General features: G+C 36.8%; 1 protein-coding gene across 11 annotated transcripts in view; it reads right to left on the bottom strand.

The window, feature by feature from the left end:
* The window catches only part of EPHA5 (EPH receptor A5), a 401,719-nt gene that overhangs the window by 254,648 nt on the left and 124,661 nt on the right, over positions 1–22,410 (bottom strand). The window lies entirely within an intron of this gene.

Here is a 22,410-nt window from a genome sequence, read left to right as displayed (position 1 = left end):
TATTCTCCTTTATTAAGAGAATAAATAAAACCACAGCTCTGATAGGTATTAATTATGGATGATGGTACTTGATTCATTCTTTTCCATCATTATTCTATCTAGGAATGGGTCAGAGATGTTATATTAGAAGTTTCTTTAAAATATATATAAAATTCTTTAAAAGTGAAGAGAAAAAGAAAAATAAGAAGTAGGAAATGGAGGAGAAATAAGAAAGATGGGGGAAAGCATTTGTTCAAATATAATTTTAATAAGGGAATGAACACAGGCATTTAATGTTTCAGCATAAAAGAAGACAGAAATAATGTCTGAGTATGACAAAAATGATCCTTTGCTAATTATTTTTAGGCAGAGGTAAGAAAGAAACATAGTTATAATTTCATTTGTTCCTACAATCATGCTCAATAGTAGTTTGTTAAAATTCCACAGCAAGTAGATGAAGGGAATTGCATGCTCTAACAACTGCTCCAAAAGTTTAAAAACAGCTTAAATTTGATCAGGAGAACACTGAAAAGAATTCAAATAAATGATATCATGAAGAGTTTTGGAAAATACAAGGAGGCTTTGAATTAAGCTTTCTAACTTTTCAAGAAAGTTTCTTGAAAGCATACTGTTTTCAAAACCTGACTCCCTTTCCTAATGTTTCACACTTTCATTGTTATCGTGTATTATGTTAATGATGACCATACCTTTTATTCCATTTTACAATCATATAATATGCCAAATAATAAGCTAAATACTGTTGCACCTTATTATACAATAAAATTCACATGTGATTACTGTATTTTTTTCAACAGGTGCTTTTGAAAAACTATTTTAACTTGAGAGCATTCCTGCAATTTAAAATTTATGAAAAATAGGCAATTACATAATGTGATTGTTCAATAATGGTGTTCTACTGACAGGAGAACTGTAGGCAGGAATCCCTTAGAAGAAATGGAGTAGCCATCATGGTCATCAAGAGTTTGAAATGCAGTACTTGGATGCAATCTCAAAAACGACAGAACGATCTCTGTTCGTTTCCAATGCAAACCATTCAATATCATGGTAATCCAAGCCTACGCCCCGACCAATAACACTGAAGAAGCTGAAGTTGAACGGTTCTATAAAGACCTTCTGCTGCTGCTGCTGCCAAGTCTCTTCAGTCGTGTCTGACTCTGTGCGACCCCATAGACGGCAGCCCACCAGGCTCCCCCATCCCTGGGATTCTCCAGGCAAGAACACTGGAGTGGGCTGCCATTTCCTTCTCCAATGAATGAAAGTGAAAAGTGAAAGTGAAGTCGCTCAGTTGTGTCCGACCCTCAGCGACCCCATGGACTGCAGCCTACCAGGCTCCTCCATTCATGGGAGTTTCCAGGCAAGAGTACTGGAGTGGGGTGCCATTGCCTTCTCCTCAAGACCTTCTAGAACATCCAAAAAACATGTCCTTTTCATTATAGGGGACTGGAATGAAAAAGTAGGAAGTCAAGAAACACCTGGAGTAACAGGCAAATTTGGCCTTGGAATACGGAATGAAGCAGGGCAAAGGCTAACAGAGTTTTGCCAAGAAAAGACACTGGTCATAGCAAACACCCTCTTTCAACAACACAAGAGAAGACTCTACACATGGACATCACCAGATGGTCGACCTCGAAATCAGATTGATTATTTTCTTTGCAGCCAAAGACGGAGAAGCTCTATACAATCAGCAAAACAAGACCGGGAGCTGACTGTGGCTCAGATCATGAACTCCTTATTTCCAAATTCAGACTTAAATTGAAGAAAGTGCAGAAAACCACTAGACCATTCAGGTATGACCTAAATCAAATTCCTTATGATTCAACACTGTGTGAGAAATAGATTTAAGGGACTAGATCTGATAGATAGAGTGCCTGAGGAACTATGGACCGAGGTTCGTTACATTGTACAGGAGATAGGGATCAAGACCATCCTCAAGAAAAAGAAATGCAAAAAAGGAAAATGGCTGTCTGAGGAGGGCTTACAAATAGCTGTGAAAAGAAGGGAAGTGAAAAATAAAGGAGAAAAGGAAAGATATAAACATCTTAATGCAGAGTTCCAAAGACTAGCAAGGAGAGATAAGAAAGCCTTCCTCAGTGATCAATGCAAGGAAATAGAGGAAAGCAATTGAATGGGAAAGACTAGAGATCTCTTCAAGAAAATTAGAGATACCAAGGGAACATTTCATGCAAAGATGGGCTCGATAAAGGACAGAAATGGTATGGACCTAACAGAAGCAGAAGATATTAAGAAGAGTGGCAAGAATACATAAAAGAACTGTACAAAAAAGATCTTCACGTCCCAGATAAGCACGATGGTATGATCACTCACCTCGAGCCAGACATCCTGGAATGTGAAGTCAAATGGGCCTTAGGAAGCATCACTAGCCACAAAGCTAGTGGATGTGATGGAATTCCAGTTGAGCTATTTCAAATCCTGGAAGATGATGGTGTTAAAGTGCTGCCCTCAATATTCCAGCAAATTTGGAAAACTCAGCAGAGGCCACAGGACTGGAAAAGGTCAGCTTTCATTACAATCCCAAAGAAAGTCAATGCCAAAAAATGCTCAAACTACCACACAATTGCACTCATTTTACACATTAGAAAAGTGATGCTTAAAATTCTCCAAGACAGGCTTCAGCAATATGTGAACCATGAACTTCCAGATGTTCAAGCTGGTTTTAGAAAAGGCAGAGGAACCAGAGATCAAATTGCCAACATCCACTGGATCATCAAAAAAGAGTTCCAGAAAAAACATCTATGTCTGCTTTATTGACTATGCCAAAGCCTTCGACTGTGTGGATCACAACAAACTGTGGAAAATTCTTCAAGAGATGGGAATACCAGACCACTTGACCTGCCTCTTGAGAAATCTGTATGCAGGTCAGGAACCAACAGTTAGAACTGGACATGGAACAACAGACTGGTTCCAAATAGGAAAAGGAGTATGTCAAGGCTGTATATTGTCACCCTGCTTATTTAACTTATATACAGAGTACATCATGAGAAATGCTGGGCTGGAAGAAGCACAGGCTGGAATCAAGATTGCTGAGAGAAATATCAATAACCTGAGATATGCAGATGACCCCACCCTTATGGCAGAAAGTGAAGAAGCACTAAAGAGCCTTTTGAGGAAGAACTAAAGAAGGTGAAAGAGGAGAATGAAAACGTTGGCTTAAAGCTCAACAGTCAGAAAACTAAGATCATGGCATCCGGTCCCATCACTTTATGGCAAATAGATGGGGAAACAGTGGAAACAGTGGCTGACTTTATTTTTCTGGGCTCCAAAATCACTGCAGAAGGTGATTGCAGCCATGAAATTAAAAAATGCTTACTCCTTGGAAGGAAAGTTATAACCTACCTAGATAGCATATTGAAAAGCAGAGGCATAACTTTGTCAACAAAGGTCCATCTAGTAAAGGCTATGGTTTTTCCAGTGGTCATGTATACATGTGAGAGTTGGACGATAAAGAAAGCTGAGCACTGAAGAATTGATGCTTTTGAACTGTGGTATTGGAGAAGACCTTTGAGAGTCCCTTGGACTGCAAAGAGATCCAACCAGTCCACCCTAAAGGAAATTAGTCCTGAATATTCATTGGAAGGACTGATGCTGAAGCTGAAACTCCAATACTTGGCCACCTGATGTGAAGAGCTGACTCTTTTGAAAAGACCCCGATTTGGGGAAAGATTGAGGGGAAGAGAAGGAGATGACAGAGGATGAGATGGTTGGATGGCATCACCGACTCAGTGGACATGGGTTTGGGTGAACTCCGGGAGCTGGTGATGGACAGGGAGGCCTGGTGTGCTGCGGTTCATGGGGTTGCACAGAGTCAGATACAACTGAGTGACTGAACTGCACTGAACCCACAGGAAGAAGATACTGACAAAGTCAGTACCATGCATGAAATTAATCATAGTGAAACAAATGTCAGCAACATGCAGAGACTTATCATGAATGTCATAAAGGAATGAGTAGCAACAAGATGTGATAACACTGTGTTTCACTGTATAGACCAAAGAATATAATCTCAAAGCCTGAGGAGTTTTCTTAAAAGTTCTGTTTTCCAGAGGATAGAAATATGATCATGAAAAGTTATTTCTTTTCAAAAGAATCAAGTTGTCTAGCACACTTTACATGAATAAATGCATTCTGACACTGGTCTAACTTCATCATTGACAATTCTATAGTTCAAAAAACAATCATTTTGTCCTCTCTGAACTGCTGACTCTGCCCTGAGTTTGGTGCCTAAAATGTCTTTTCAGTGAGTGTTTAATATGTTGAGAATCTGAAAAAATATGGTAAAACAAAAAGCAGGTCAACAGTTTCATTTTTTTTTTAAAGAGAAGCGTTGCAAAAGATTCCTGCAAACATGAATTAAGTTGACAGGTTCCTCTTACATTACTAATCATACAATAATTAAAATACTGCAGTAATACATTTAACACCCTCTTGGTTTCACTGAGGCTCCTCAGATTTCCACATTGCAGTACTGAAAGTCAAGGGTGCTTAATCCAGTTATCCCTCTTGGATGTCTTTTTTCTCCTTATTCTCTTTATCTTTGTAATGGTATGAACTTCTAAGCCTCAAACCCATCCCATGCTAGAAGCAAATAGCAGTCACTTTCAGGGAAAATTCTTTTCAAGTTTTAGTCACTAAACACACTGAAGTGTGTGAGGTTTGGTTGCTGATTTCTGTTCAGTCGGGAAAGGAAAACTTCTCAATAAGGAAAGACTTTGAAAATAACTTGAGCCTGAGACAACAATGAGAGAACAACTACATGCCTCTCTCTCTCTTTTTAGCCCTCGTCCTTTCCCCTTTCCCTCTCTTCCTTTTCTCCTTGTCCTTTCTCGCCTCACACCAGTCTCTCTCCCTCAATCTTCCCTTTCTTTCCTCCTTTCATTCAGCCTTTTTTTTTCCTACTTTTAAGGAAAATAACATTCAGACAAAAATAGAAAGTTTGGTCATGATGGAAAAATTTTGTAGGCATAAACCTATGCAGGTGTTATTGTTCCCATTAACATATTTGTCATCAAAGAATTACAGTTTTACCAAGAATTGTTTTTTTCTGCCCTGGTAATCACTTTCTAATTGAAACTGATATGATGTCAAAGAAGCAGGCATTTGTAATTTTTTAATAAGTGTATCCCTGTTACTTTCTCTTCATTTATTTTTTCTCATTTCTCTTCTCCCTGCTTATACAATTTGGATAGGATTTCAAATGGAATCACTTATAGAAGGTAATACCCATGTATCTGGTAGCTTCCAAACAGATGGGATTTCCATTTTTCCAAACTAACTCACTACTACTGGTCAGATAACTACAAAGATCACTGTTTTGACTAATACATCTCAAAGAAGAAAGATGGAATCAATCCATGATTCCAGGGCTTGAATAATGCTTATCAAAACTAAAACAAATTGGTATCAATCATTTCTTAGACCTAAAAGTCCTGAAGGGAGATGAGGTTTATAGAAGATAACTAGTAGCAAAAAGGAGAAGGCAATAGCATCCCACTCCAGTACTCTTGCCTGGGAAATCCCATGGATGGAGGAGTCTGGTGGGCTGCAGTCCATGAGGTCACTAAGAGTCGGACACGACTGAGCAACTTCACTTTGACTTTTCCCTTTCATGCATTGGAGAAGGAAATGGCAACCCACTCCAGTGTTTTTGCCTGGAGAATCCCAAGGACGGGGGAGCCTGGTGGGCTGCCATCTATGGGGTCACACAGAGTTGGACATGACTGAAGTGACTTAGCAGAAGCAGCAGCAGCAGTAGCAAAAAAATTTGACACAAGTGGATATGAATCAACTAGAAAGCACAAAACCATGAATTCCAGAGCTCAGAATTAGTGATTGTGATTGAGAAGAAGGTGAAAAAGGAAAGAATAAAATATTTTTAATACTAGGGGTTTTCCATTTGACAAAAAACATTACATTGCAGCATAGATAAGCTACTACTTTTTTTATAGATCACACACAACCTTGCAAGTAAGGCCAAGGATTTCATTTGCTAGGACCAACTCACAGGGTTTGGAACAGAAAGCCTGTTGGCAACAACATAACAAGAGTCTCATGATAGGAGTTACAATTTGACATATCTACTGTAGCAGTCAATTCATGGTAAAGCAGGACTGGAATGGTAGAATGCTGCATTCACCTTACCTGCTGCTGCTGCTGCTAAGTCGCTTCAGTCGTGTCCGACTCTGTGCGACCCCATAGACGGCAGCCCACCAGGCTCCCCCGTCCCTGGGATTCTCCAGGCAAGAACACTGGAGTGGGTTGCCATTTCCTTCTCCATGGAGCCACTTTAACAGAGGTGTCTGTGAGGACCACATAGTAAATATTCATAGCCTCTTGAACTATCAGATTTCTGTCATAGGCTCTGAACTCAGAGTTGCAAATTGAAATTAGGAATCAACATTTGTAAATAATAAATAAATGAGGCCTGAGTGGGAATCAGGCAAACATGCTTCATTTGAATAATCCTACCCTCCCAAAAATCACTTGAGTAAACATTTTAAATTATTTTACTCTTTCATTTTTCATTTTATGAATAAATGGAGAGGAGTAAGAGTTCAGGAGTGTTAGGATGCTCATTTCTGGCTGCCATGAATTACATACACACATTCATGGTCCAGGTGCTTAGAGAATTTTAAAATTAATCAGGTTGCAGCTATACTCTACACTGAACAAATATTTATGTATCCCATCATTAATATTTTCTTCTGTAGCCCACCAGGCTCCTCTGTCCATGGGATTCTCCAGGAAAGAATTCTGGAATGGGTTGCTGTTTCCTTCTCCAGAGGATCTTCCCGACCCAGGGATCAAACCTGGGTCTCCTGTATTTCAAGCAGATTCTTTACCATATGAGCTATAGGGAAGATCCTTAATAGTTCCTTTTAGTCTGGACATAATAAAAGGCATCAAGAAGAGCTATGTGGAAAACTGAGGGTTGTGGTTAAAAGGGGGTGTGCTTGGTATTGCTTTTAAAGTGATACAGCTCTTTGTGTATACATTTTTTTCCTGAATTAAAATAAACAAGCTATTTTTAAGGGTTCTTCTTTGATTTTAACAAATACAAAACTGCATTTCTTCATTTGTTCTGTAGTGCAGTATCTCCTGACTGAAACATGCCTGCAGATATTTTAGCATCTGCCCACTGATTTGCAAAAGTGATTTATAATGTCAGGTTTCTGACTGTGTTCAAGGTTAGCAAGTGAAAGTCTAATTCCATGACACTAAAGTACCCCTAAAGCACTGATTTCCTAGTTTTATCTGGATATTAAGAAAAAAATAAAATGTCTAAGAACTTCAAGATCCTTAAAGTCTAATTCTACAAAATACAAACAACAGCATTATTATTAAAATCAATCATTAAGCTTCTACCAATTGCCAAAAGGCTTCCTTGGTGGCTCAGCTGGTAAAGAATCCACCTGCGCTGCGGGAGACCTGAGTTTGATCCCTGGGTTGGGAAGATCCCCTAGAGAAGAGAACTGCAACCAACTCCAGTATTCTGGCCTAGAGAATTCCGTGGACTGAATAGCTCATGGAGTCACAAAGAGTTGGACACAACTAAGCAACTTTCAGTCACCAGAAGGAATGTTATTTTTAGGAGTCAACACTTTAAAAATTTTTTACTGATTCAAATCTATGTTTCCCAACTTGCAAAGTAACCTGTCTGCATAATGCATTTAATGAAAAATTTCAACCTCTTCCCTAACAGAATAATCATTCATAAGTCCCCATGTGACTGGAAGCAACAGTTCTGTAATGGAAATGTCACTGCAACCTTAAATATAGCGTTCACCACGGTGAAAACTGTAACAACAGATGCTCACAAATGCCTGGTGTGATGAATCAATGCAGAGAAAGAAGGAGAGAAAGAAGTCTGTGTAGGTGTTTGTGGAGTAGGGGGAAGAGTGCCTTACAAACACACAGGAGTAAACAGATGGCAGTGATGAAGGCATTCTGGGATAAATTTGATTTTTCATACCCTGGGACTTCTCTGCTACCTGCAATTACCTATACATCAATTGGACAAAATAATGACGATTCAAAGGCAAGTGGAGAAAAAAGAAAGAACAAGAATGACTTTATTGCTATTATTCTGGTGATGTGAACAAAAGAAAGGAGGTAATAAAAAAGAGCAAATGAGACAGGGAAGTTGTTTTGCAAAAGGTCAGTCAGTATACATTGACTGGGCTCTTTGACATATTTCATGGACTAAAATAGTTCATAATACATTAATTTTTCCCCTATTGTTGTAGTAAATAAATGTTCTGAGTAAGAGAAAACAGATTTAAAATACTCTTGGAGTTCCTTTTAATTATGATGAAATAAGTAATTTAGGTTAATTTTCCCTCTTAGAAAAAGTTTAAAAAACTGAACAAAATACTCAAGAATATCTCTTGATGTATGGGGATACTGTCCCTAGCAGTAATTTTGATCCCCTAACTGAAAGGTAAAGTGGTCCTTTTGATAGTCACATAGGCTTACAGAAAGAGAAATTGGAATCTAGAGCGACGCAAAAACAGGGGCTGAGGGATCCCAGGAAAATAGCATTATAATGGAAAGTGAACTTGAAAGCCTCAATCTAAGTTAAGTCAGAGACATTCGCATACAGAATTCTGCTCAGCTTCAGATTACCTCAATTTCTGAAAATGGATTGAGATCTTAGATTACGAGGACCATAAAACCTGGGTCAAAAGCAAACAGTTGTCTGTAGAGGAAAATACTTTCATCATTTAAATCAAATAATCATGCTCAGTTGCTCAGTCGTGTCTGACTCTTTGTGACCCCATGGACTGTAGACCGCCAGTCTCCTCTGTCCATGGGATTCTCTATGCAAGAATACTGGAGTGGGTTGCAATTTCCTTCTCCAGGGGATCCCCCCCATGCAGGGATCAAAACTGTGTCTCCTGCATATCCTGCATTGCATTCTTTACCACTGAGCCATTAAGGATAACCCAAAATATACATAATCAAAAATAACCAGGGCTGCAAGACAATATGAATAAAATCAAATAATCACTCAGTTTTGCAAATAAAGGAAATGGAGAAGGAAATGGCTACCAACTCCTGTATTCCTGCCTAGGAAATCCCATGGACAGAGGAGCCTGGCAGACTATAGTCCATAGGGTTGCAAAAGAGTTGGACATAACTTAGCGACTAAACAACAACAAAATATACAATACATAATCAAAAAAAACCAGGACCACGAAACAGGATAATATGAATTATAAAGCCCCAAACAACAAACAATATCAACTGATTTATGGGGATTACAGTATTGATATTAGCAGATATGGACATTAAATAACTGTAATTATTTATAAATAGCTATAGAAAATACTATATGTTCAATAAGAAAATACAAGAATAAGATTTTTCATAGAAATGTGGAAATTTTATTTTAAAATGCTAAAGTATAATAAAATTAGGAACTTAATTGGATGGGGTACAGTAAATTACACAAAGCAACCCACTCCAGTACTCTTGCCTGGAAAATCCCATGGACAGAGGAGCCTGGGGGGCAGTCCATGCCGTCGCCAAGAGTCAGACATGACTAAGCGACTTCACTTTCACTTTTCACTTTTCACTTTCATGCATTGGAGGAGGAAATGGCAACCCACTCCAGTGTTCTTGCCTGGAAAATCCCAGGGACGGGGGAGCCTGGTGGGCTGCTGTCTATGGGGCTGCACAGAGTCGGACACGACTGAAGCGACACAGTAGCAGCAGCAGCAGAAGAAAGAGTCAATGGACTGGAACATAAGTAAACAGAAAAAAATCCCAGACTGAAAAAAAGAGAAGAATGGGAAATGCAGAAGACAAGGTATGAGACAAACATAATACCCTGGCAAGTACTAATACACTTCGAAGTGGAATCAGAAGGGAGCAGAAATAGGATGATTCAGAAGCACTGTTGAATAAAAGGGCTCAGAAATTTGCAAACATGACCAATGACATTTTGAAACCATAACTTCAACAAAGTTTATTAATTTTGAGCAAGAAAATATAAGGTAATACATTTAGGGAGATTATTGTCTATGCTTCATGTTTTTGTATGTCTTACAAGCAGAAGCACTGACTGGCTTTGTTCAAGACTGACTTTAGATGTTTGTATAGCAAACATCCTTGAATAATACAGTAAGTGCCTCACACTAGAGCAGAAAGAGGCTTTTCTGTATGCTCCAGTGTAACAGAGATACAGCTATAAACTCTCATGTTCCCTCAACACAATGATTTTCATATGAAATGCAACCCACTGACTGTGCAGGTGTTACCTGGCACTTTGCTCCTCTATCTGGGATTTAAGGCTCAGGGAATTGGCATCATGCTAATAGTCTAGCTAATGGTGATGCAGTGGATAATAAAGTCCTTTGTCTTTGACCTGGGAGTATCCTGTCTTCTACCAGTATCCATGAAACTCTGGCAAGATAATTATATTGGCTTGAAAATGAATTAAAAATAGCAGATCTTTCAGAGTTCATGTATATACCAAGTACAAATGCAGAAAGTCAAGATAAAAATAAATCTGAATAGCAGTCAAAGAAAACTATCAGATTACTTTCAAATGAGAAAAAGTACACTAACAACTGAATTTTCAATAGAAACCATGGGAGCAAGAAGAAAATGGAATGACATCAGCAAGTCTGGAGGAAAATTCTGGAAAGCTGGAATTCAAAATCAGCAAAAACACTCTCAATATTCACGGTGATTTTCAAACAAACAAACTGAGAAAAATTATTGCCAGTAGACCCAGGTCGTAAGGCATTTTAGAAGATATTCCTCTGGCAGCAGGATTATGATTATAAATGAAAGGACTTAGATGCAAGAATGATGATAAATAGCAAAATATGTAAGGATATGGCAAAGTTTAAATTAATATTTATATAACCATAAGAGTGTGTGTTGTCTGAAATACAGAATCAATTAAAATAAAAAGACAGCAATGGCTTCAGTTTGGAAAAGAGTAGCAGTGCTAAGTGTTGTAAGGTGATCTTTTTTTCTGGAAAGAAGGTTAAAGTAACAGATACTTTATTTTAATATGAAAGAGATATATGCTGTCATCTCTAGGACAACCCTCAAACCATAAAGAAAATAGAAAAGACAAGAAACTGAATTAAATTTCCTGTTTAAAGTATGTCCTGCTACAGAAGAGATGAATAGGCCAACTAGATCAAGGTTAGAGTATATTTTTAATTTGTACATAAAAATAATTAAGTTTAAAAAATCATATATATGCCCAAACTTTGAAAACAGGAGTATTAGCTTTAGACACATAAATATTGAAATAATCCCCTGTCTTGTAAGGGAGAAATAATCCCCTTTTAAGGTGTCTTTGAACTACACTGGTCAGAAGCCCCAAAGGCAGACTTTATATTTATTTATAAAACTAAGTATACTAAAGCATTTAAGACTGTGTATATGACTACATAGAGCTAGTGTTAATAGATAAATGTCATAAGTTTAAAACATTTGATATTTAAAACAAATACACAAAAATTATTAAAACTTTTCTTAAAACATAACAGATGAATATTTCAATAACAATCACTGTTAAATTTTTGTTTATATGTGCTTTACTGAATTTAGTGAAACGTAAGGAAAGAAAAAATAAAAGAAGTACTTTCAGACGCAAGTTGCGAATTCTTCAAGATTTTTGTTTCATGGGTGGTGAGAGAGAGATATGCTCCTATTTTTCTTCATTCCAGTCATTGTATCAATGTGGAAGCACAAGAAACTGCTGATATTAATCCATTTTGACATGTGAAAACGGATATTTCTCTTGATTAATAGTTTAATAACATTTGAAAAATGTTTGAGGCCCTGAATATATGTTCTGTGACCTATAATGATCGAAACAGATATTATTTTCTGACACCCATAACCAGTAATTTTTAAGTTCCTATTAAAAGGAATGACTACTAAAAACTCTCCTTGAGTGCAACATGAACGAATCAATTCAAAAGTAACAGCCATTTTAAAAGAGCTATGATGTGAAGATTCCTACTAAGTTACACAATACGTTATATTTACTCTCAGAAAAGGCAATTGCTACTTATATGTGAATGCTATATAAAAGGTGCAGAGTGAGCATATAATTTATTATCTAAACCAGTTCCCTTTTAAGAGTGAAAGGAATCACTTTAAACAAGTACCCTGAGGCAACAGGGTAAACCACAACAGGAAATGAGATATATGTTTATCCTCTATAAATAGCAATCAAATCTCTTTTATCAGAGGAGAGTATGGTAGGAAAAAGAACAAGATAAGAAACATATTCTTTTATTAATGATTACTTACTGTTTATGGATGTCTATACTGAATTATCACTACTTCTCATAACTTCTAAATGTGTGTGTGTTCTATACAATGCTTACGTTTTTATTTGTCAAGCATGTGTTATGGCATGTTGCATACATAGCATTTTAATAGAAGTTTAACATGTTTGTGATATACATATTGCACAAACAACAATCAATACTAAATAACTAAATACTAAAGTAGTCTTCCTTATTTTCATTCATACTGATTATACTACTACTCATTAATGTAATGAGTAATACTGATTGATTCTGATTGCAGTTTCAGAGTCCTAAGAATGTAGATACTCTCGTGCAGATAATAAAATTCTGAACATCAGAAGCTAGTGGTTAATAAACTACATGTTAAAAATGGTAATAAAATATTTATCCAGTCTGTACTTGCAAGGATATGCTGGCAATCTTCTTTTCCTCCTACAAACTAGTGGAACTGCAACACACAACACTGTAAATGATGCTCATCTTAAACAAGCTGAGCAACGATTCAGGCCTCGGTACATTTCCACCTGTCTCTGTAGTGATGCTCTATTTTCTTTCAGAGCAGGGGGATCCAAACACCAACATCACTAATGAAGCTGTTCAGCCCTGTGGCCCAAAGTCGGAACAGCAGAAGCTGACTTCATCAGTATTTAAATTACAGGAGCAAAGAATGTTTTCTAGTAGAGCATTGTTCCAGTTCTTTGAACTGGCTGCCATGGATTCCTGGAGCTTGACCACATTACAATTTTCACACTTAGCAACTGTAAAATTGTTAAAGCAGTATCCTTCCTTACAGTTTATCCGTTATTACTGCTAAATTTGGCATACCACCTTAGTTACGGACTTTAAATGCCACTTTCATCACTTCCCAGGGTAACCTTGGCCATGAAATCGGAAAATCAGATCATTTTCTGGTCCGTTTTCTTCTTTTTCTTTGGACGAGATTAGATTTTGCTACGCTTGACTGACAAATCCCATTTAGGATTCTAGAAGAGGCCTGTGCCCCGACCTCTTTAAGAAGTGGGAGGTGAGATGTCTTAGGCAGTGATGAGGAAGAAAGGACCAATTTCAACTCATCACACAAAGGCAATTAGTGATTAATTCACACTATGAGTCAAAAATACTCGTGGAAGTGGAGAGTCCTTTAGTGTCAGATCACAACATTATTTAAGATTCTCTAAAAATACTAATCATGTTCAAGGGTTTTCTCTGCATGTTTTTTCTTTCACATTATATTTCTAGATTTGTTATACAGCGAAGCACAAGCTAAACTTATTTTTACCTGAATAAATAGGTTTCACAATTAATAGGAAAATCATATTTTAAGAAACAACCAATATGAATCCAAAATCAATAAATTTCCCATGGCATATGAACATAAGATAATCGCTTTATTATTCAGGGATATAATGCCTAGTTGATTGTTTGCACAGTTCCAGATATCACCTACTTAAAGGACATTTATCCACTGTTGATGTAGTAAAAACACGTGGTTGGAGAAAAGGTGAAAATAATAATTGGTAAATGACTCAAATTAATATTAGGTATTCTATTAATAGATTCTGTTTTCTGAGGATATGTAGTAGGTTTAAAAATCTCAATAATGCATTTAAGGATGAGCTGGCATTTTAAAATCTGTGTTCTACTACACTACAAATTTACATTAAAAACTTAAATAAAAAAGTCAAGTAGGTAATTGTCATAAGACAATGAATGAGTAAATTAATCAGTGGGATGTTCAAGCCACCTTCTTGCCTTTAGAGATTTTTTCAGCATTGAAAGGTCATTTGATCTAAACAGGCAAACTTACAAGAGTTATATCTTTAATAATTGTTACTTTATATTGATTCCTACCCCTACTGTCCTGTTTCTTTCTAAATTTCTTTTTTTCAATAGTTGCATTTCCAGGAATTATTATTGTATCACATTGTACATCAATGAAGTTCTAGTTACTTCAAGAAGAATCTTTAGTAATCCTCAATTTATCTTTACATTTAGTTTTTGATTTGTGTCCATTTAATCTGGGGCTCAGGCCAAATATCTGGTAAAAGAATAAGCTGAAATTCATTTCTAAATACTGCATGGGAAGAAATGTGGATCACAGTACCTTGCATAAAGTGCTAAATAAATATTTGTGAGAGACTAGGCCGTCTCCCTTAATCTCTGTGGCTGAATAAATATTGCAGTGCCTGAATCAAGCATTCAGATATAGGAACTCGAAAGTTTTGAAATCAATTATAAAAGAGACTCACAGCTGCCTAAAAATGTAAATAACTTGTTGTTCCCCAAATGGAAAATCTTTCAGTAATATGGAAATGTGCACCATCCTAAAAGAAAACTCCAGTGAAATTTTACTTTATATATCAGGTACATTTCTGAGAAGCTATGAAAGCAAGTATATGTTTAAAAAAGAAAAAATCCTCAGTGAATTTCATTATATTTTCAGTAAGAGTATCTCTTATCAAAAGATGTTGTCTTTGGTACATGAGAAAAATTATTATGTACCTAGGAATTTCAATGTTTCAATTTCAATTTCATTTCAAAAAGTACTCTTCTTTTATCCCTGTGCATCTAATGTAATATATCCTTTGAAGATGCCAGGAAAATGAGGGGAAAAAGAAATCTCTGAAATTTGCACTTCTGTAAATCCCAAAGACGCATACGCTGACTTGAAATCTCATATAAGGATGTATATTAAAATATAACATCCGTATGATTTCCATTTTACTATTTTCATTAATTTTATTAGATTTCTTTACTCAGGTGGCTATCTTTTTGGCTATACTGGTTGTGATATCAACCACAGTCAAACCATTTTATTCACCAAATAATGACTATTCAGTTCAGTTCAGTTCAGTCACTCTGTTGTGTCTGACTCTTTGCAACCCCATGAATCACAGCATGCCAGCCCCCGAGTCCATCACCAGCTCCTGGAGTTTACTCAAACTCATGTCCGTCGAGTCAGTGATGCCATCCAGCCATCTCATCTTCTGTCGTCCCCTTCTCCTCCTGCCTCCAATCCCTCCCAGCATCAGGGTCTTTTCCAACAAGTCAACTCTTCGCATGAGGTGAGAATGCGCAAATTAATTTTTATTTAAATTTGATAACATACTTTAGGAAATACACATGAAAAAAATAGTCTTTGAGAAAAATCTGATAGTTGGGCAAAAAAACAGTGGTAACACAAATATGTAGATAATTATAATAAAAACATACTCTACATTTCGTTCCTTAAAACTTTATACTAGTTTTTTTTCAGGCAGTGCTGGCACTTAGTCTACATTTAAATAATAAACTATCCCCCTATGTATAATCAACAGATTCCTCAATCACTAAATATATTTCCATGTTGAGTTTTCTTTTTACTTGATAAAAAGTTCTAGCCTTTTAAGGACAACTATATGAATCATCTGATTTTTTTTTTATACAGTCAATATTTAGTGAGAATTTACCTCATGTCAACAATTGTTTTAAGGCTTGGTTATGTAATAACCAAGGTTACATAACCAAGGTTATGTAGGTATCCTGGATCTCTGGACTCTCAGTATTAATAAGTTTTAAAGAAATCTTTAAAATTTAATAAAATGTATCTATGCTTCTACACGTGCTCACATTTCAGAGATGGGGAGAAATTCACATTTAAGTACAAAATGTAACCACTTTCCTTCTTTACCACAAAGAATAGATTTTTTTTTAATTGCTTTTGTCCACTTCAGGGAAGTTAAATTTAATAAACAGATTGTTTTTATGCTTTGCCTATTTATGTCTCAACATGAATTCATTCCCATTAACACAAAGGTGTCTATTTTTGTCAGTGTCCTCCTATGTCCTTCTAAAATACTGAACATACTCTGTGACTCAACCATTTTTTCCTGAGTGCAGGTTTCGCAGACTCAGAATGAATAAGCAAAGGCTATGAGCTTGGGATCCACTGGGAAGAAATGTCCGAAAGCTTTATTTGTACACATCACCGTAATTCAAAGCACTGATTTAAAAATAGTGTTTTAAATATATACCATTGTTCATAGATCCTAAATTCACTCTAAAAAAAAAATGCCCACCTATCTGTCTGTGGCTATCAGTGCAAAACAAAAAGTTAAGAGGAACTTGATCACCTGTTTTTTCACAGCAAATAAGATTTGCTTTATTTTAAATTTCACACAGTATGCTATTTTGACACACTGTTCAAAGCTGGGCTACTTCATCAAGCTCTTAAGAGATCATTCAAATATTCTGACAACTGACAGTAATTGATTATTTAGCATGGTTCTTTTAAACTCAAAACCATGAGGCCAGATTAATGCTAACAAAGAGATATATGCTATATTCAGACTGTCAAATTAAAAAAATGAATAACATCTGGAGATAATGCTTTTAATTTGATGTTTTCACATTATATTTATTTAGAAACTAATTTTTTATTTTTCACAAACTTTGATCAAATAATCTAAAAAAAAATGGAAAAGATGTAACAACTTGCCAAAATTTCAGGATGTTGTTTTTCAAATCACTACCTTTCTTAAACCAAATCCAACTACAGTTTTTAAAAATGGAACTAAAAGAACACCCTGATGCTGATGAATGGGTGCAGACTTCACCAAATCCTATTGATATTTTACAATGTCAGAAAGACCTGTACTCTATCTAGATAAGATATTAGTAGCCATTTCTCCTATGAAACACATCTTTCTACTGACATATCAGTTTTGAAAAAGCATAAAGCCAATTTGATGCCCAAGTGTGGATTTGTGCTATTTTACCACCAGTCAGATTAAATGGAACAGCCTCAAGAGATCCTGCAAGAACTGTTATGATGTCAATAAAATGTTCATGAGTGGCAGGGCTAAGCTGGGGACAATTCACCCTCTCACTAGTGGAAGTCCAGCCACATGCCAAGAACACTCAGAGGAGTACTCAGCGGGATCAGAAACAGCCTCAGCGTGTCCAACATAATTTCACCTCTCCACAAAAATAAACATCTAACAAGTTCAGGCCAAAGAGAAGTACTGAATTGGAAGTATTAAGCTGCATTTCTATCAGCAATATGTTTGAGTTTGATAGAAATAATTCATCCAAGTATATGCTGCTGCTGACGCTGCTAAGTCGCTTCAGTCGTGTCCGACTCTGTGCGACCCCATAGACAGCAGCCCACCAGGCTCTTCCGTCCCTGGGATTCTCCAGGCAAGAACACTGGAGTGGGTTGCCATTTCCTTCTCCAATGCATGAAAGTGAAAAGTGGAAGTGAAGTCGTTCAGTCGTGTCTGACTCTTAGCGACCCCACGGACTGCAGCCTACCAGGCTCCTCCATCCATGGGATTTTCCAGGCAAGAGTACTGGAGTGGGTTGCCATTGCCTTCTCTATCCAAGTATATACATATGTACAATTATGTAAATATGTGTTATCCAAGTCTCACAGGGAACAATTTTCTATAATTTAGAGGATTTTGAGGGCTTCCAGTATTAATACAAGAATATTAATTGATATTCTTATCTCGAATTCTATTTTCAGAGTATGGGTAAAATTTAGCAAATAAGCTTTTAACTTCAACTCTCAGCTCCATTTTAACTGTCAACAAAAGCCCTATGATAAGTTCGGCCCACAAAAAGAACTAGTTCCACTTTTGTTCCTTTGTATTGGCTAAGGCCTAAATAAATATTCAGTAGCAAAGAATTCACCTGCCAATATAGGAGACTCAGGTTCAATCCCTGCATCAGGAAGATCCTTTGGAGGAAGAAATGGCAATTCACCCCAGTATGCTTGCCTGGACAAACCCCAGGGACAGAGGAACCTGGCAGAATACAGTCCATGGGATCACAAAGAGTTGAATACAACTAAGCGACTGAGCATTCATGCATGCATATCCAACTACTAAGGTTAGTAATCATACAGCCTTCTGTGTTCCAACTCCATTTGGAACTTTCCTTCATTTTCTCTATCAAAAAAAGTACTAATAGAAAATCTGTTTGTTTTCTTTATTTGGGCAACTCCAGATCTAATTTCCTGTAGTTTCTTCTAGTGTGAGTTGTGATAAATCTTAGAAATAGATTCCAAAAACAGGGCATGTGTATCAACACATTAAAATTTATATGGACTATTCCAGGCTTGACTATTGGGGATAAAAATGAAAACAGATTTGGGAAAGTGTCATGGTAATAGCAATTTTGGCAGAACATATCTCGTAGATTATATATACAGGGGTATATAGGCTTTCTCTCATTCTGTAATTATACACCCCATTCTCATAAACTCTGTTATGAATGTTTGAAGAATTATATATTGGGGATCAATATGAAGCACAAATGATCTATAACTAATATAATGGAAAAATTAAAGTTAGCTCTCCCTGATAGCTCAATTGGTAAAGAATCTGCCGGCAATGCAGGAGACTCTGTTTCGATTTTGGGTTGGGAAGATGCCCTGGAGAAGGGATAGGCTACCCACTCTAGAATTCTTGGACTTCCCTTGTGGCTCAGCTGGTAAAGAATCCGCCTGAAATGCAGGAGACCTTGGTTCAATCCCTGAGTTGGGAAGATCCCCTGAAGAAGGGAAAGGCTACCCATTCCAGTATTCTGGCCTGGAGAATTCCAGGCCTATGCAGCCCATGGTATCACCAAGAGTCGGACATGACTGAGCGACTTTCACTCGCTCACGCAAATACTTAGATCAATTCTGACCCATAATTATTTAATAAATATTAAATTTCTAATTATTATTATCATCATTCATTCAGCAAATGTTTTAGTTTCTATGATGAGCTACCCTTTGATTTGGGCTTCCCAGGTGGCACTAATGGTAAAGAACCCACCTGCCAATGCAGGAGACATAAGCAGCACCAGTTCAGTCTCTAGGTTAGGAAAATCCCCTGCAAGAGGGCATGACAATCCACTCCAGTATTCTTGCCTGCAGAATCCCACAGACAGAGAAGCCTGGCAGGCTACAGTACATAGAATCACAAAGAGTCGAATAGCAACTTAGCACGCATACACATACCCTTTGGTCTAGGCACTTAGATTACTACAGTAAAGAGAACAGAGAAAAATAAAATCACAAAACCAAATTCATATATATATATATATATATATATATATATACATACAGATTATCTCATAAAACATTAACCCACCTGGCAGAAAGATAGAGAAATGTAGTAGACACAGGCCAAAAACCAGAGATAACTGTAATACACAAGAAGGTTTGATGAGGAAGTGAAAGGCAGAGACAGTCAAGAATATTTCAAGGAGGAAAGTAAAGATGCAACAGAATTCTAACAATCATCTGGGACTTCAGAGAGGAATGAAGAGCAAAGGAGCTGTAAAGAGCTGGGTAATGTGAGCTTAAAAAGAAACATGGCAGTGTTCTCACATCTTGATTAATTACTGAAATGATTCTAAAAATTCCAAGCCAAAATTCTTCTTTAACTGCGTCACTTAGAAAATCTACTTCCATCTTCCACCACTAGCTTTGTATAAGTGTAGTTATAAATGTATTTATTGATAATGATACCAGATCACACCTATATCAAGTTACATTTGATGTATATTTAAATTTCCCGCAATTGATTAGTAAAAATGAAATGGAAAAACAAAATATTATTAGCATTTTTCATGTATGTCATACATCCCGATTGATTCTTTTATTAGTCTTCATTTTAGATATGTATGTGTGTGTGGTGCATGCGTATGTGTGTGTAGTTTTTCATTGAACACCTTTATATATTGAGCACAGTAGGGAAGAATACATTTGGGAATCTATCCTTATTTCCTTTTTACAAACAAAGAAAATAATTGTAGAGAATTGGCAATTGTATGAGTGATTGCTGGGACTTAAACCCAGGTTTCAGGCCTGGATACATAACACTTTATTCCAGGTGCCAAAGCTTATTTAGCTGTGAAGCAAATTTCTCTTTAGAAAAGTTTTCAAAACAAAAGATAAGGGTAGTGACCATTGTCCCTCTGCTGGGATGCCTCATTCATAGCAAGGTCAGGCAGGGGGTAGACTAAGTACAATGTGCTGAGGAATGGCATGCCTTAGTGGGCAGGTGTGTTTCTGAATTTAGGCTGTTTGAGAGGCTCATTAATCACACGGTCAACTTCTAATTTCTTATAAGTATATAAATACATGCATTGTGTAACAGCAGAAAATGAGAGCAACAGGATCATTAGGTTACTGAAATTAAGACACATTGCATTGATTTAAACTGCTTCAATGCCTCAACTCATCATCAAGTCTGTGCACCTCCATTATGTTAAAAGCCAAATACATGTATTGATCTGTGGTATATTTCTTGGAAACGACAGGGTAGAATGAACCACAAAAGGTTGGAGGAAAAAACCATTCTAGGAAATAATTTTTAAGGAAGATTGATATACTAGCAAATTGGAGATAAAAGGGTCTAAAAAGAATGGCTTTGTTGCTCTCAATACAGTAATATTTCTCTTGACTCCCACCAGAGAGTAATATCACAAGACATTTCTGGTGGCCATTCAGTTTGACAATGGTCATGATTAACCTGATCAATATCTGTGATTTAGTTAGGTGTTTATTAGAAAGTCAGTACCTTCAACTGAACACAAGAGAGCTCTTGATTCTTTTGATTATTTGGAATTTTGAGTCAAGTTTGATAGTCACTGGCCATCATTGTCTGAAAGAACCAGACACGTTAGACATAGGAATTATGCTACAGAACCGGAAGGGTGGTATTTCTCCACTGTCATCAAATAAGCTTCAGTTCAGTTCAGTCAGTTCACTCGCTCAGTCGTGTCCGACTCTTTGCAACCCCAAGAATCGCAGCACTCCAGGCCTCCCTGTCCATCACCAACTCCCAGAGTTCAGTCAAACTCACGTCCATCGAGTCAGTGATGCATTCAGCCATCTCATCCTCTGTCGTCCCCTTCTCCTCCTGCCCCCAATCCTTCCCAGCATCAGAGTCTTTTCCAATGAGTCGACTCTTTGCATGAGGTGGCCAAAGTACTGGAGTTTCAGCTTCAGCATCATTCCTTCCAAAGAAATCCCTGGGCTGATCTCCTTCAGAATGGACTGGTTGGATCTCCTTGCAGTCCAAGGGACTCTCAAGAGTCTTCTGCAACACCACAGTTCAAAAGCATCAATTCTTCGACACTCAGCCTTCTTCACAGTCCAACTCTCACATCCATACATGACCACTGGAAAAACCATAGCCTTGACTAGATGGACCTTTGTTGGCAAAGTAATGTCTCTGCTTTTCAATAGTCTATCTAGGTTGGTCATAACTTTTCTTCCAAGGAGTAAGTGTCTTTTAATTTCATGGCTGCAGTCACCATCTGCAGTGACTGGAGTCCATAATTTCAATGTAACAGTTTTTGAGGTTTTATTTCAATGATAATTTAGGGAAATTAATGTAACTCAGTTCTAAAGTTCCTACCACTACCAAGTAGGGCCACTTTTGGGTTTATGTTTTAGATTACATTGGCACTAAGTGACTAAAGTTTATATTTTAACTTTTAAGGCTGTGTTTCTTAAATGATTTTCTTACCGACTTCGAAGACCTTTTGGGTTCTCTCAAAATAACCTTAATTGTTTGTGGACTTCGAAGACCTTTTGGGTTCTCTCAAAATAACCTTAATTGTTTGTGGACCTTCAAGGTATACCTTAATTTCCTCAAGTGTAAGAAGAGGAAAAATGCAATCAGTTTCTCCTTAAAACTATATTTCATATTATCGTAAGAAAAAAGAGTATATATTTTGGGTTGTTTTCATAGGCATTTAGCTATTTTGAGAAAACAGCGCTTTAAATTTGGTGTCCAGTATACTCAACCTAATTTTATTTCAATAACCCTCTTTATAATGCACTTAATTTACCAACTTCTACTCCTATATAAGTAAAAGACTCCTGAGCTTATAATTATGTTTCAGAAAAATATAATAAGGGATTTCTAATATGGCCTTTTGTAATTGTCACTTTGCTCAGACTAAAAATTATCTACCTCAATATACTTGGTAACTTTCCATTTCTAAAAAAGTAGCAATCTATAGCTATGCTATTTTCATAATTAATACTTTAAGTAGTACTTCACTGACACCAAATTTAGAAAACTTGCATATACTCAAGACAAAAGAATTACTATAGCATAAA

Source organism: Bubalus bubalis, chromosome 7 (assembly GCF_019923935.1).
Source record: "Bubalus bubalis isolate 160015118507 breed Murrah chromosome 7, NDDB_SH_1, whole genome shotgun sequence".
Lineage (NCBI taxonomy): Eukaryota > Metazoa > Chordata > Mammalia > Artiodactyla > Bovidae > Bubalus > Bubalus bubalis.
Note: the sequence above shows the minus strand (reverse complement) of the source record. Positions and strands in the feature narration are given on the sequence as shown.